The following is a 15,816-nucleotide window of genomic DNA, read 5'->3' as shown; positions in this document are numbered from 1 at the left end:
GTGTTGGGTGGGCACCACGTTGGGGAACGTCGGCCCCGATGAAGGCGCTGACACCTTCTCATGCTTGAGCATCTCTCAGCCTTAAAGGCCTTCCTCCCCCCAGGGAAAGAGAAAAGCCCCCTCCCTCCTCCATCAGCAGACCCTATTCTTTCAAGGAAAGCCATCTACCCATTTCTCTAATAAGGGGACATTGCTGCTTTCCTTTCCTCTTCTTCCCAGTGATGAAATCTTCCCTTTTTCTGCAAAAGAACGGTAATTGCTCTCCTTTCACACTATTCTGCCCTTCCACGATATCAGTGGAAATAGCGTATTCAACATGAGCAAAGCCTTTCAGGTCACATTATCCACCACCCCACCCACTGTCTCAGATGGTGGTCCTGAGATGCGAACGATATCACAAAAAGGAAAAAAAAGATGTTGTGCTTTGTTTTTAAATTATCCTAATGTATCCTAATAACTCAGTTCTTAATGCCCCCTCTGCATTTGATTGGTTTGATAGTCTTCTGCTTTTGTGGTGCCTGAAATGTATGTTTGAGTAGGTCCCTGAGGGGGTGGGGTGGCGGCAGAAGGATGCTGTTTCATCTTCTGTGGTGAATGGTAATTTTATCTCCCATCTTTCCAAATCAATATGTCAGTTAACACCATGTATGTGCCATGCATCTGTGTGTTAGTGATCTTTTATTTTAAGTGAATTTAACATTACAGTAGGATTTGCTGTTGAAATATCTTGGAGGAATACATTTTAAGAAGCTGCTTTGAGGAACGATAACTGTACAGCTGCAGAAAATATCCTTACTCTGGCTATTTTGACTTAGTCTGCCTTGCAGTTTTTTCCCCTCCTGCCTCCCTTCTATGCATCTGCAGTAATGGCTTCAAAGTATGCATTTATGGAAAGGGCCAAGGAAGACATTAGAGAGCATATGGGATGGAGAACATTGACCATTGGGAATACTGATAGCAATCCAAAGCTTTCCGTCTTCAGAGCCTCCCATGTAGCTGGCCCTGCATATTTATTCCTTCATATTTATACTGTTGTCTGTCAGTTGTAAAACTGAACTTCTTCGATCTTATCTTCTTCTTGGGAAGAAAACTAAAGCATGGATCAGATCAAATTCATGTGGCAGCTTCTCTGAATGCTGAGCATTTTAGTTGGTAGAAAACAGTAGACATGAAGATTGCACTAGTATATTTTCCTACTATATTTTCCCATTACTGTAGTTTTAATGGAGCCATTTTAAGATGCAGTAGTAGAGACAAGCTCATAGTGCTTTCTTTATTTTAAAACAAATCATGACTGGCATTTTTGTGTTTTGGGGCAGAATATTTTAACTTATATTGTAGATAATTTATTGTAGCTAAACTGGAAACTCAAATTTAACATGTTTCTAAATTAAAAGGTATATTTTCAGATACTTTATTTTGAATAAAATCTATGCTCTAGAGTTTATGCTAACTGGTATTCTCTCTTTTGTTACTACTTTGTTTGTTCTGGAAGAATTTGTAGTTATTGATACATAATTTCCCAAGATGTTCAATGTTGTTTTCTGAATACTGGAGACCTGTGAATAAATTAATAATATGCTAAATAAGAAATTCTGTGAAACATGATGTGCTTTGTTATTGCTCACTGATTCAGCACTTGCTACTGGACAAACCACGGATATGGCAAATAATTAGTGAAGATCCCTGCCATTTCTTATACCTGCATTTTCTAATGTGCTTGATATTAATTTTCTTTCCTACACTATCTGAGGCATTAAAAAACTTATTTTCTTTTAATTTAGTTGTAATTCTTGGTGACTTCATGAATATGTTCATGTAATTTTCTTGTTAATCATATAGAGATGGCTTGCCATTACAATACTTTCTTGAAGAAGTTTCTTGATTATCCAATCTACCCTACAGCTCTGGGATTTTCTGATAATGTACCATCCAAGTATTTTGGTTATCAAGTTGGATAAGTAATACTATCTAGCTGACCCCTTTGGATAAGTAAAATACACATCTCCTTTTATCTCTAAGATAATGAAGAGAAAGAGACGAGTAGTCCTTGATTTATGACACATTGTTTTATGACTATTCTGAGTTATGACGGCCTTGGAATAGTACTTTACAGCTTGTAAAGTACTTCTGCCCTTCATAAAATGTCACATACCCACATGCACAATCATGTGACCAGATTTTTGGCACTTTAATTGGCTCATCTTTACGACTGGCCGTGATTTGCATCCTTTTTTGCCAATTTCTGGCAAAAAAAACCCCACCCATTCAAGACAATGGATTTGTTTAACAATCACACTGTTCACTTAATGACCATGTTAATTACTGTTGTTATTTGTTTAACGACTGCCCAATGTGGGTGTCTTAATTTAGGACTGCAAAACAATTTATGATTACCAGTCCCAATTGTGGTTGTAAATTGAGCATCTTAGTGGATCTTAGAATAATCTTAGTGATTATTCTTGGTGTAACCAAGTGAATTTTTCTGCCCATTAGTGGTTTGATTTAAAGGTAGTAAAACATATTTCTAGGCCTTGTTTGAGATAGGTTTGAGCAAAGTCTTTTACTGTCAAGATAAATCCTTTCTAACCTGTTCCTGCAACTTGTCAATTCTTAATGTTTTTCCCAGTTATATCAAAGTCAATTCTTAATATTTCCCCAAAACACTTTCTTCTTTTCAACCACAGTTAAATCTGGTTATTATGAACCAAGACTTTATCATTTTGTATTCTGAAATCCTACAATTTTTTAACCTCATTTTTAACCAGTTTTTCAACTCTGTGTTCCCACCAATTTCTCATTTACTGCCACGTAATACTTTTTACATATGTTTTACATATATTCCAGTGAATCATTTTGACTATTTTATTTTGTTCATTACACTCAATTTGTATGATCTTCTTGCATGAACTGAGTTTATGATCTATTGTTTCTTCTGCTTCTTTGCACAATCTGCACTTTGAATCATTTGATTATTTTTCAATTCCAACCTATTTTATTCCCCCCTTTTTAATGTACAATTTAAGGCAGAGAACATATTTAATATTCCTGCCTCCTATTTTCGCATATGATAATTCTGTGAGATAGCTTGGGCTGAGAGAGAGTGACTTATCAGACAAGATCTCTAATATATATATACTAGAACACCTGGTATTTTAAAATTTGTTAAATAAGTAACTAGTAATAATTTAATTGGAATGCATATCCAGTTGTCTTTAAAAATCTGGTGTGGGTGTAATGTGAAATTTCATGCCTTTGTAAGAGGGAACTCGTTCATGCCATATGTGAAAGTGTGGATTGAGAAATCCTTCATTCATGGCACTCATCCAGTAATGTATTGAATAATGTGGATTTAGACACATTAGTCTGACTATATCTCCACCCATATTGTAACAATGTTATGATACTGATCCACCTTAGAGATTTATTGTACAGATTATAAAGAGAATGTATACTAAATGCTTAAAATATTTGTTGTCCAGTAATTTTCTTCCTTGCTAGCAGGTAAGAAAAATAACAGACACTTGCATTGTATGTCATGGTACTGGTGTTAATTTGTGTTAGAGTTACTACTACTACTACTACTACTGTTGTTGTTGCTGTTGTTATAGTTATCATCATCATCATATAAGGCAAGCTAGAGCACATTTGCATCTTAGAGTAGCATGATTTTTGTAAACATCAACACCAATACAATAGCCATTTTGCAAATCAGACTGACTGTCCTTGGACACATGTTCTCTCAAAGTCTTTATTGCAATAGTAAAAGACACTTGAGAGCTGCAGACTCTTAAGTGATGCTATACAGAATTTTCCTTTCAATGTATACAATTCCTCTATATATACTTGTGTAAGGAGTGGGGGGTTAGGGTTAGACGTTGGTTTTGAAAAAAAAGGAAGTTGTTTCTGAGAGTGTTTTATATTCCATTGAAATGTAACTGAAAGCATGTTATGTGTGAACATATTTTTGTGGCTAGAAAGCAGTCTTTAGGCTGGGTATTGTAGAATTTTTTAAAAAATGGGACATGGGAATTTTGAGTATAATTTTAAAATATTAATTATGATGTTAGTAAGGCATTTATAAGTATATTTTAAGCAAACTTGTTCTTTCTTTAAAAAAATAGCAAATAAATTATTTTTACAAATTAAAAAAAAAACCTTCATTTTCAGCAAGTCAGGTTTTGCCCTTTGAACATCTGATGTCATTGTGTTTGCTCTCTATATCTCCAAAGTTTTCCAGGAAAACAGACTGAACAAGTCTTGAATGTCAAATGAGCAGGGAGCTCATTGGTAGAGGAAAAAAAATACAGGCTAATTTTTAGGCTAATCTTAGAAATAGTCACATCTGGAAGTACCAGTGTAAAGAAATCCCCCCCCCCCCAATTCTTTTTTTTTTTTTTAGCACAAAGTAGGAGCCTGACCAATGTTCAGGTAAGGCAATATCAAATAGGCCTTAGGGTAGCTAACATGCACAATACCATATAGGGGCTAAAAGGTTGTGGTGGAAAGTAGGTGGTGGAGCTTTTCATAATTATAACCCCTTTCTCCATTATTGTTGAAGAATAGGTGTAACAAATTGAAGAGTCAATTTTGGTTAGGGTAAAACAGAAGACAGTGAGTTCCAGTAACACCTTAGCTACGAAAGACAGCTAGGTGACTTTGGGCCAGTCATTCTCTCTCAGTCCCATCCACCTCACAGGGTTGTTGTGATAAAAATACGAGAAGGATGTTGTGTTGGATATGTTCACCACCTTGAGCTATCTGTAAAAATAATGTCAGGATACAAATAAAATAAAATAAATATTTTATTTATCACATTTGTATCCTACGTTACCTTCAAAAAGTAACTAAAGCATCTGTACCATCCAGAATCTTGAGATAGAATGATATACAAATTCTATAAATAAATGTTTTTGACTCTCGCTTTATCCTCATAATCCTTGGAGGTAAGTTAAATGGAAGGACAGTGATTGGCCTGGTGTGTTATACTATACATTAGCTGCAGTTTTTCAGTATTGCCTGAGATCCAAGGAGTAACTTTAAGTTTCTGAAATTTTAAGATTTGTCAGAGGCATACTTTAAAATAATATCCCTCAAGTGAAGTTTAATTCCATATGAACAGTGGTTTGTTTTTGTTTTTTTGCTCGTGAATGATTACTTTGTGCTCTTGTAGTTTCACTGAAACGTGGAAGACCCTTCAACCAGTGGGAGCAATCTGCTTATTTATTTTGGCTTTTGTGCTCCTCCATTTCTGAAGACTTAGCTGCAGTTTGGGTACAAAAAGAAATAAGGAATAAGGGAAATCTCTTTTGGTCATTGTTGCTATTTCAGTGTCAGGTAAAAAATCATTGGCTACACCCATTTTGCTTTTTTATTTTACTTCCTTGCCTGTTGTGAAGATAGCAGGAGCAAGAGACAGAAGTACCACCTGAGAATGGATAGAAGATGACAAATTCGTTTTTCTTTGAATTAGAGTTGATTTGGGGTTGGAGGAGCTGTGTAGATTTTACCTCATGAAAGGCATGTGTAGGTATGGAAGGCTGAAAAATGAGCTTTGCGCAGTATAATTCTTACCAAGTAGGTCGGACAGGAAACATGACCAGATAACCCAATTCTACTTTATTGTAAAGTTACAGATTATTAACAGAATCTTGCAAATCTGAAAAGTACAGTTCTGTCAATTTCCTTTACAGCCTCAGAAACTAAGGGGGATTCCTTCTGAGCCTCTTGCCCTGCTCACTATCCAGGTGTCAGGTGTGCTGTCTCTTACCTGACCCTTCCCTAGACAGCATCTCTTTGCCCCATCTCCCAAGGTTTTTCTCATATACCATTACAAAAAGGCAGTTTGGCACAGAAATGATGAAAATATGAAATAGGGGAAAGATTCAGTTTTGAGAAAATGGGATTAATGGTTAGGGTATGGAGAGAAGAATGGAGATAAGAAACAAACATGAGTGAATATTGCTGGATATATTTACCACCATGAGTTATTTATAAAAATGATAAAGCCGGGATAAGAAAACAAAATAAAGCAGGGTTTAAGGGGAAAGTGTCAAGCCCAGTTTGACTGAAAAACAGTGTTTTGAATCATGTAATTTCTTGTGTGTATCATGGTGTCAGCACAGCCATGGTATAATTTAGGTCAATCCACGATCCACTACGAATGTTGTGTTTTGTAAATTGGAATGAAATTTGAAGGGAATTGAAAGATGGTTTAAATTCCTACATGGACTTGAATTCATAGGGGTCTTTGACAGTGATTGACATGACATGATGCGGAATTGTTCCATCCCCTTTATGTTGCTAAGATTCACTGGATGAATTGTTGGGATGCAAAAATGATACACTATTGCATAATGGTGTTGAAATCACCATTATGTCTCTAAAAACAGATTTGCTATAGTGGGGATATGTGCTAATCTGCATATAACAAACTTAATACAACCCTATAACCTTGTTGAAGAAGCGGTCAGTCACTTGACACATAGTAACATTTTAGGTGACTTGCATTGTACAAAATACAGATTTGTGAAATCTAAATCCCAAGATCAGAACTTGGTGTAGAAGATACAGGCTCAAACAAAGAATGTTAAGCTTTAGGATGTTTTACTCCTAAAAGCAGTTGAGAAAACTGGCTCTTTTATCTCTGGTAATTGTGATCAGTTGCTGAAAGGAAAAATAATCGGTATTAAATAGTTTTAATTTAATCTATCTCTGTTTTAGATCAGGTGCTTTAATTGTAATGTGTAACTTGAGATGGATGGAAGTGGCGAAAAGATGCACTCTTAGTGCCATTGGTGTCATACTGGGATATAATGTTGCCTTGTAGTTTGTGGTAAGAGTCTGAAAAAGGGGCAAAATTAGTATTGCTAATGTGCTCATGGAAGAATGCCTGATCTAGATTTTAAATAAATATGCTTGAATTGAATGAAAAATTATTCTATTTTACATATAGATGACCAGTTGGCACCTGAAAAATAATAGCAATGGGAGCTCAGCGGGAAATCCAAGTCTATGCAAGATTTTAAAAAATCAGCAACAGTCACCTTTGTGTGCAGATTTTTAAATATTGAGGACTGTGCAATATTTGCTTTTTAAAAATTAAATGGAACTTTTAGAATTACATTTCAAGATAAATGTGAAATTCTGTCTATGCAGTTTAGGCAGAGGGACCTTAAAGAAAAGAATGGTGTGAAGAGAAAAAAAATGTGTGTCAGTGTTGCTTTGATATAGTACAGTAATGGTTGATTTTCATGTTTTCTTTCAAGTTTTCATTATTTTAAAGAATTTTCAGGTCCTTGTATTATCACTACAACAATTCAAGAAGGAGTTTGTGTCAGGATGTTCCGCATTATAAAGTGGGAAATGATTTCAACATAATTATGCAAGATGTAACAGTTTCTTTGCTTTAACTGACAGGCAACAGATTCTTACTGCTTTTTCCGGTATTTAAACTGATTCTTTGGAATGGAAGCAAATACAATTTAGCTTCATCCAAAGTGATCACATTTTAAATACCAAATATATAATACAGCATCAGGAATAAATAAAAAGTTTCCATGTTTGTAAAATTCTAATTTATGGTCACACTTTCATTTTCTTGTAGAAGAGTCTCTTGCTTGCCTGGTCATTTGAACAAGTTGTATTTATTGAGATGGATGATCACAAACCTGACTCCTCTCTCTTGCATTACAGGTAGTCCTCATTTAGCAACCACTGTTGGAATCTACAACGTGTTCATTAAGTGTGTGCTTATGATCTTACTTCAGCTTTCCTTTGCTTTATAAACCTGCAGAGTTTGTAAATGAGAGGATTGGTCATAAAGTTATTTCATCACTGTCATAACTCTACATAGTTGCTAAACAAGACAATCAACCATGCCACTTTTTTCTCTCTCGAGTGTGGAGCAATATTGGCAGAATATTTACACCTCTGGCCCTTTAAGATAAGGAAATGTAGGATTTTTATCTTCTAAAACCCTTTTTTACATAGAGACAAGGCCATGTGGGACTATCCCAAGCCCTTCTAGGATAGCTGTGGATAAGAGGTATTTTCAGCCTAGGAAAACCTGTACGCAGGAACATGTGTCAGAGCATTTTCTATGCTGACTCAGTCTAAAGTCATCAATATTTTTGCAGAAGAAAAAAGCAAAAAGTAAAGATGAAGATAGCAAATGTAAGCAGACAGGAGAGGAGATGTAGGGGTAGGAAAAGTGTGGTTATGCTCAGTCAACTTAGATACTGACAAAGCTGTTTTAATGATCTACAGGAAACTGCACACAGGACTAGATAAGCAGCAGCTTGAAAGTCTGCCATATCTTTACAGTAATTTCAATTGAACTCTGCACATATATGATCTCCCAAGTAATTTATTCCTGAAGCTATTATTTATGTAAAGTTACAGACCTCTTCCCCAACCGTGCTATAACTACCAAAGGAAAGAGGATTTCTTTTTCAGTGAGGAAATTAAAGTGGACAATAATTCTAAATGATTCCACACAATGTTTGTAAGATCACAAACAAACACCTCAATAAAAGGAGTAAGGTAAGGTAGCAAATAACCAAGATAGTTATTTGTTGGCCTTGCCTGTGAAACTTAAAATGTTGCTTTTGAAACTGTAATTTTACCAGGCAGGACCAACTAGTATGTTACTAAGGATGTAGAAAACACCATTTTAATATACAGACAGTCACAGCTATTGGTGGAGGAGGAGAATAAGACTGCATCATGAGGGCATGTTCTTAACAAATGGTTAGCAAGGCATTTTAACACTTCATTGACAGGAAAATTATGGGTTGCCTCTGGTACTATCTCTCCTCAGTCATGTGTCTAATCATCCTTTAGATCTGGCAGGAAGGGCATGCTCCAGGTGCTGTCTGTAAAGGAATGTCATTTGTCAGGATCCAGGAAGAGAGCTTTTTCTGCCACCGTCTGGAACATCATCCCTTCATAATTTGAACTTGCCCTGACATTGTTGGCCTTTCACAAGGCATTAAAAGACTTTGTCCTTGAGCCTAGGGCCCTGATAGCATCAGAATGCTCATATCATGGCTTGTTAGGGTGGTTGCATGTCTACTTGGCTGCTATTTTTATATCATATTTGTTGTTTGTAACTTGTTGTTTTTATAGTTTTTATTCTGTTTTAATTGTGAGCCTCCTAGAGTCACATAGCTGAGATAGAAATTTATAGATGAGCCTATAAATTCATTAACTAAATCAATGGAGTCCTTGACTTACTACAACAATTGAGCCTAGAATTACGATTGTACATTGTTGCAGTCATTAAGTGAAGTGCTCATTTGATCACTTTGCTTGATGATTGCAATCCTGGTTTCTTTGCTGTTGTCATTAAGCTACCACTGGATTGTTAAGTGAAATATGGGGTGCCTAAGAGGGAATAGGATGGCTCAGGGAGAGGTAGAGCAGTCCTGGGCCTATCCCGGGCCTGTACTGCAGTATCTTCCTGGATCACTTATAGCACTTAGCAATAGCAATATCACTTATATACGGCTTCACAGAGCTTTACAGCCCTCTCTAAGTGGTTTACAGAGTCAGCATATTGCCCCCAACAATTTGAGTCCTCATTTTACCCACCTCGGAAGGATGGAAGGCTTAGTCAACCTTAAGCCTGATGAGATTTGAACTGCCAAATTGCAGGCAGTCAGCAGAAGTAGCCGGCAATACTGTACTATAACCACTGCCACTGCGGCTGGGTTTTTTTGTACCCTAACTCTTAGAACTGGATACAACACTTTATTGATTTAGACATCAATTTGCATAGCATATTAACTCTTTGTCAGAGTTAATTCGTGATTTGAATTATGGTTGCAACTACTGTAATACAAATGACAGAATATCATTTTGAATATAGTACCAAGCAATAGTTAAGGCTTTTTTCTTCTTTGATATGACTAGGGAGTTCTTAATATGGCAGAAATTAAATAATTGTTTTTTAGTTGTAATTTTTGTTAACAAATTGGAAAGGAAAACTAACAAGAAATACAGGTGGTTCTCGATTTAAAATTGTTCGTTCAGAGACCGTTGGAAATTACAACATCATTGAATGAAGGGACTTATAATGTGTAACTGAAATTATGAACTCTACAGCGTCCCCTCAACCATGTGAACAAAATTTGGACACTTGCAATCCACCCGCCTTTATAAACCAAAAGGGATTCTGGCTGCACCTCATCTTCTCTCCATCCCACCCTGCTGGATTCCCCACAACAATCTCCAAGGATTGTGCCCGCTTCCAAACTGGTGCCCACATCTGAGATGGCACCATGCAGCTTCCATGTAAGAAGGCTACAGGGCATATTGATTGTTTTTCAGAAGAGACTGCAGATCAATACAAAGTTTCCATATTCTAGTGCAGTGATGGCGAACCTTTTCGGCGCCGAATGCCAAACCATGCACGCATGCTTACACTGGAAACCCAAAGACCAGCTGGCCGGTGCGCATGCACGCCCCAGCCAGCTGCTCTTCTGGTTTCAGAGGGACGCATGTGCATCGGCCACCTGGTCTTCGCGCACTGGTGCACAAGATCAGTTTGCAATGGCGCGTGTGCCCACAGAGAGGGCTCTGTGGTTCTAGTGTGTTCTGTGTGATGTTAAACTGCAGTTGGAATAGTGACTTGCTTCTATTTTCATAAATTTGATTAATTGCAGAATTATATCTGAAGCTGTTTTGCAGTTTGAGTTGATATGAAAAACAATTAATTTCCTTGCAGTCTTTCCCCTGTCTGCAGTAGCCTAAGAGACTGACAGAGCAGCCCTTTCTGTATATGTTCCTCTCTCACATGCTTGTCCTCAGCCGACTGCTGTGTAGGATCAAAACAGTAGAATTATCATGGTTAAGCTATTAATTAAGCATTAATTAGACATTTATTGTTCAATGACATTTCAGTGCCATTCTGTTTTTAATTGCACAGATAGATAATACTTGCTCCCTGTAATTTAAACTAGTAGGAAAGATATCCTAAGTGTATATTGCTAACATATGTTAAACAGGTACTTTGTATCTTTAAGATTATTGACTATAAAATAAGATTACAATACTATCAGCTAGTTGTAATCTAAGTGACTGAATTTTCCAGCTTCCAGCATATATAACTTCCTATCATTATGAGGACATGTAAAAAAGGGGACAAATTTTCCAGACCAGTACATAACAAATGGATAAAACTATGTATGAAAACAACACTATAAAAGATATCACTTTAAAAGGTAAATATTATTAAAGCAGATATATGAGTCCTAGGCAGTATCAAGGGCTTGAAAATCTTAGCTGCTTAACAGAGAGAAATATGCAGAGATGACATGAGAAATCTGATATTGTCAGTATCTTCAAGACATCATTATATCAAGCACTATAAACATTCTATCCAGATTTGCAAGCATCCTACCAGTACTGGCAAAATTTCCCAATAATTGAATATCTGTGAGTTTGAAATTAACAGCTGTTAAATTATTGCAGTTCTGGAAAATCTCAATTTGAGAATTCCATTAAAAGAAATCTATGTCACAGCATATATGGATTGTATGAAGCAGATTTGGGAATCCATTGTTGTCTGTTGTCATTGATTCTATGCTAGGATAGTTTTTGTTTGTCCTCATGGTTACGAAGAAGATTTGCATAATTATCTTCTTTTGTATTGAAAGGTGGTATGAGGATTATTATTAAGAGATTGCACGCCATGAGATATACTTCTGCTTTTGCATAAGAAAAGCTTCTGTGTATGTATTAGCGTACAGTGGTACTCAACATTAATTGGTTATAGGAAACACAATGACTACCAGAAATGATGACTACCAAACAAATTTTCCCATAAAGAATAATGTAATGAACCACAAGGCAGCCAACACAAACAAGTTCTAGCTTGTGCAGTGAGTATCAAACAAATGATGAGTGCTGGGACAAAATTTTCTTGTCAAAATTTTGAGTACCCAATTCGATGAGTTTCAAAACAATTGAATACCAAGTAGCACTGTATGAGCTTCTCCAAAAGGAGGAGATTTTGATTGGGCCTTTTCCAATGGCAACAATTAACATATTATTTTGGGGAACTGTATTTGCTGTTGTGATTGTGAGCACGGATTCAAGCTTTTCAGAATTAAATTCAACAGATTGTATTTAATTTGCTGAGTAGAAATACCTTGCTCATATTTATCCTATGCAGGTGACTGTACAGGAAGAAATGCTGTCTGAATGAGCATATCTAAAGGAAAAAATGCCTCATGTTTTTTTCATCCCTGACATGGTTATCTATGCTGGATTTCATTTACCGTATTTTTCGCCCTATAAGACGCTCCGGAATAAAAGACGCACCCAATTTTAAAGGAGGAAAATCTAGAAAAAAAAGATTCTGAACCAAATACTATAGTAAAATATTTTATATCAACTGTATAAAGTTAACAGCAGTTTAAGAACAATTTTATGTCAACCATGTAACACAGGGGTGTCCAAACTTTTTTCAAAGAGGGCCAGATTGGATGAAGTGAACATGCTGGAGGGCCGAACATTTTTCCGAACATTCTTTGAACAATAACAATTAAATGCAAATGAATTATTTTATGCCAAGTTAATTGAAAATGGCATACTTTTCATTTCATAACATTAAGATCAACTGACAGCTGAGTTTTCACAATGTATCCATCTTTTCCCTGAAGACTCGTGTTTAGTACATTCAGATGCTTTCTTTCCTCTTTCCCTCTTACTTGTCTATCCTTCCTTCCACCCTCCCTTCCTCCTTCCCTTCCTTCCTGCCTCCCTTCCAGTTCCCTCCTTCCTCTTTCCTCCTGCCTGCCTGCCTTCTTTCCCTCCTGCTTATCTATGCTTCCTTCCTTCCTTGCACCTCCCTCCCTTCTGCCTGCCTGCCTTATTTCCTCTTTCCCTATCCTCCTATCCTTCCTTTCTCCCTCCCTCCTTCCCTGCCTCCCTTCCAGTTCCATCCTTCCCTCCTTCCCTCCTTCACAATCAAGTTTGATTGTGTCCCATCTAGGTTGGGGGTGGAGAACGCTAGATGGGACACAATCAAACTTGATTCAAAGGCTTTGGCTACTGAGATCGGTGCGCTGCCATCCAAAATGCTATTACTATGATCTCTGCTGCCTGGAACCGCCCGGGAAGCGGCAGGTAAAGCGGGCGCTTTGATTGTGTCCCATCTAGCGTTCTCCACCCCCAACCCCAAATCTCTCCGGATCTGGAGAGATTTGGGGTTGGGGGTAGAGAACGCTAGATGGGACACAATCAAACTTGATTCAAAGGCTTTGGCTACTGAGATCGGTGCGCTGCCATCCAAAATGCTATTACTACGATCTCTGCCGCCTGGAACCGCCCGAGAAGCGGCAGGTAAAGCGGGCGCTGCAGCGATTGTGGTACCAGCATTTTGGATGGCAGCGCACCGATCTCAGGAGCCAAAGCCTTGAGGCACCTTTCGTTTGCAGGAGGAGGGCAGCTTAAAGCAGCGCCCCAGCAATGTGAGGAGCCACTGCCACCGCCACCCCCGCCTAAGCCCTCTCGGGAGCCCAGCCGAGCGGGAGCTCTGAAAGCGAAACCTCTCTCCTCTCCAGCCATCATGATCTCTGCAGCCCCCTCTTTGCCTGCCCCATTTTCAGATGACCCAGTGGCTACATTCGGCTTACAAGATGCACTCAGATTTTTGCCCTCTTTTTTGGAGTAAAAAAGTGCGTCTTATAAGGCGAAAAATACGGTATACGAAAAATAATAGTAATTGCTCTTACATTTAACTGCTATTTAGATTAAGCCATGTGTTACTTTGCATTATTTTACAGTTAGCTGTAAAATATAGACTAGCCATTATAAAATTGCATTGTTTTGTATGTCACCTTAAATCTGAACATTTGATAATCCTAAATTATTTGTAAAATGATAGAAATGTTGATAGGCTTTATACTTTCTCCTACTCTCCTGAAATTCTGCAAAGCTGCAAAGTATATAGAAATAATTCTATACACTTTGCAGCTATAATAGCTTAAATTTATTTCTAAACTTTATTTAAGGTACGAATAGAATAGAAATTAAATAATAGAATAGAATAGAATAGAATAGAATAGAATAGAACAGAAGAGAAGTGGAAGGGGTCTTGGAGATCTTCTACTTCAGCCCCCTGTTCAAGCTGGAGAACCTATGTATAGGTTAACCAGAGGATAACTGGTTAATTGTCCTCACTGTTAGGAAGTTTCTCCTTAATTACAGGTTGCTTTTCTCTTTGATTAGTTTTCAACCATTGAATGAATCTGAGGAAAACCATGAAGGTCTGTCAGTGTAGTCTTCACTCATTCCATCAAGCACATGTACATTAGAGCAGGGGTCCCTAACCCCCAGGCTGTAGCCCACTACTGGTCCATTCATTTTTTCTAGGAAAGTGGGCACAGTTCCAGACAGCTAAATTGGGTACTCACACCATCTTATGAATATAGGACACATGTGAATCCCACTGTTATATTTGGGGGAAAAAAGATGATGCTGGAAGCTGTGTCACATTTGTTACTATAGATAGCAAATCTCATTTTGGAAGTGTCCATTGTAATACATAGAAATAAAAATATGTTGTGTTTCTGTAGCATGGCTGAATCTCTGTTACAACTAGCTGCAGCTTTATTGAGCTTGCCAGTATTCAGGTACATTTTACTTCTGTACAATTCGCTGAGCATGCTTTTATTTTGGTATCACCTGCATGCCAAGGATAAATTATCAAGGCATATGAATAGGTTGTGAGAGCTCTTGAATTATGGAAGTTGCTTTGCCTGATTAAATTTGGGGTGTAATATATTTTGGCTACCACTCAGTAACTCATGTAAGGAAGACAGACTAATTGTTTGGCTTCCAATTCCCATAAACCCTAGCAATTTTGATGAATGAAAAAAGACTGTGAAAATTGTAATCTAAAAAACTGGGCACAGGTGTCTTGACTCTTTCTAGTGCTGAAAGACAGCATACAATATCATGTTTTCATTTTCTCTTGTGTCCTGATTTAACTGCTGTGGCATTTTGACATTTGGTTTTATATTTGTTCCTTTTATTTTCTGTGTGCTTTGAACCATTGGATTGGGCTGTAAAAATTAAACAACATATATTCATAAATTTTTAAGTTTCTTTAAAATGATCTTTGGCTATTTCTTTGGCTATAGTTTTATATGACCGTAGGTTTCTTAATGGGCTAAATTGTATACAATGCAATAGTTAGGCAGCTATTTTAATCATAAACAGCCATAAACAGTTGAATTGCTACTGGAATGTAATTTGCCCCTTTCTGGTAAAAATGTTTGTTATAGCTAATGCATAATGCCTTCTGCCTATGGGCAACAGAAGTCACTGAATTAACCAGGACTGTTAATTTTCTAGAACCCTGAAACAATGCTGAAATATTTAAAACATTTAATTTTTTCTAGTCATGGGAATCAATTATGCACTTGTATTTTTGTCTTTTATGGGAAAAACTAAAAGTTTGGATTTAGTGTAATTAATGACCAGTTGTTCCTCTTTACAATAGGATGCCAAGGTTCTTAAATCTCTACTCTCAAATATATGATAGACACTATATAGTATATACCCACACATGAAATAATACATGATCTAAAATATATAAAATGTCTTGGTTCAGGATGGGTACTCCACTGCTTAGTTCTCCAGTGCTAATTGTGTGTGTGTGTGTGTGTTTGCAAACACCTCCCCCAGCCCCCCCCCAACACACACTAAGAACTCAAGATCTCAAAAGGAATAGTGTCTACTGTATTTTTCGGAGTATAAGACACACCTTTTCCCCTCAAAAAAGAAGCTGAAAATCTGGATACG

General features: G+C 37.1%; 1 protein-coding gene across 2 annotated transcripts in view; it reads left to right on the top strand.

Annotated features, from left to right (window-relative positions):
* The window catches only part of ARL8A (ARF like GTPase 8A), a 56,019-nt gene that overhangs the window by 989 nt on the left and 39,214 nt on the right, over positions 1–15,816 (top strand). The gene's annotated exons all lie outside the window — the stretch shown is intronic.

This window comes from Natrix helvetica, assembly GCF_964273705.1.
Source record: "Natrix helvetica genome assembly, chromosome: 3".
In the NCBI taxonomy this organism is placed as follows: domain Eukaryota; kingdom Metazoa; phylum Chordata; class Lepidosauria; order Squamata; family Natricidae; genus Natrix; species Natrix helvetica.
This window is presented reverse-complemented; position numbering and strand designations above follow the sequence as displayed.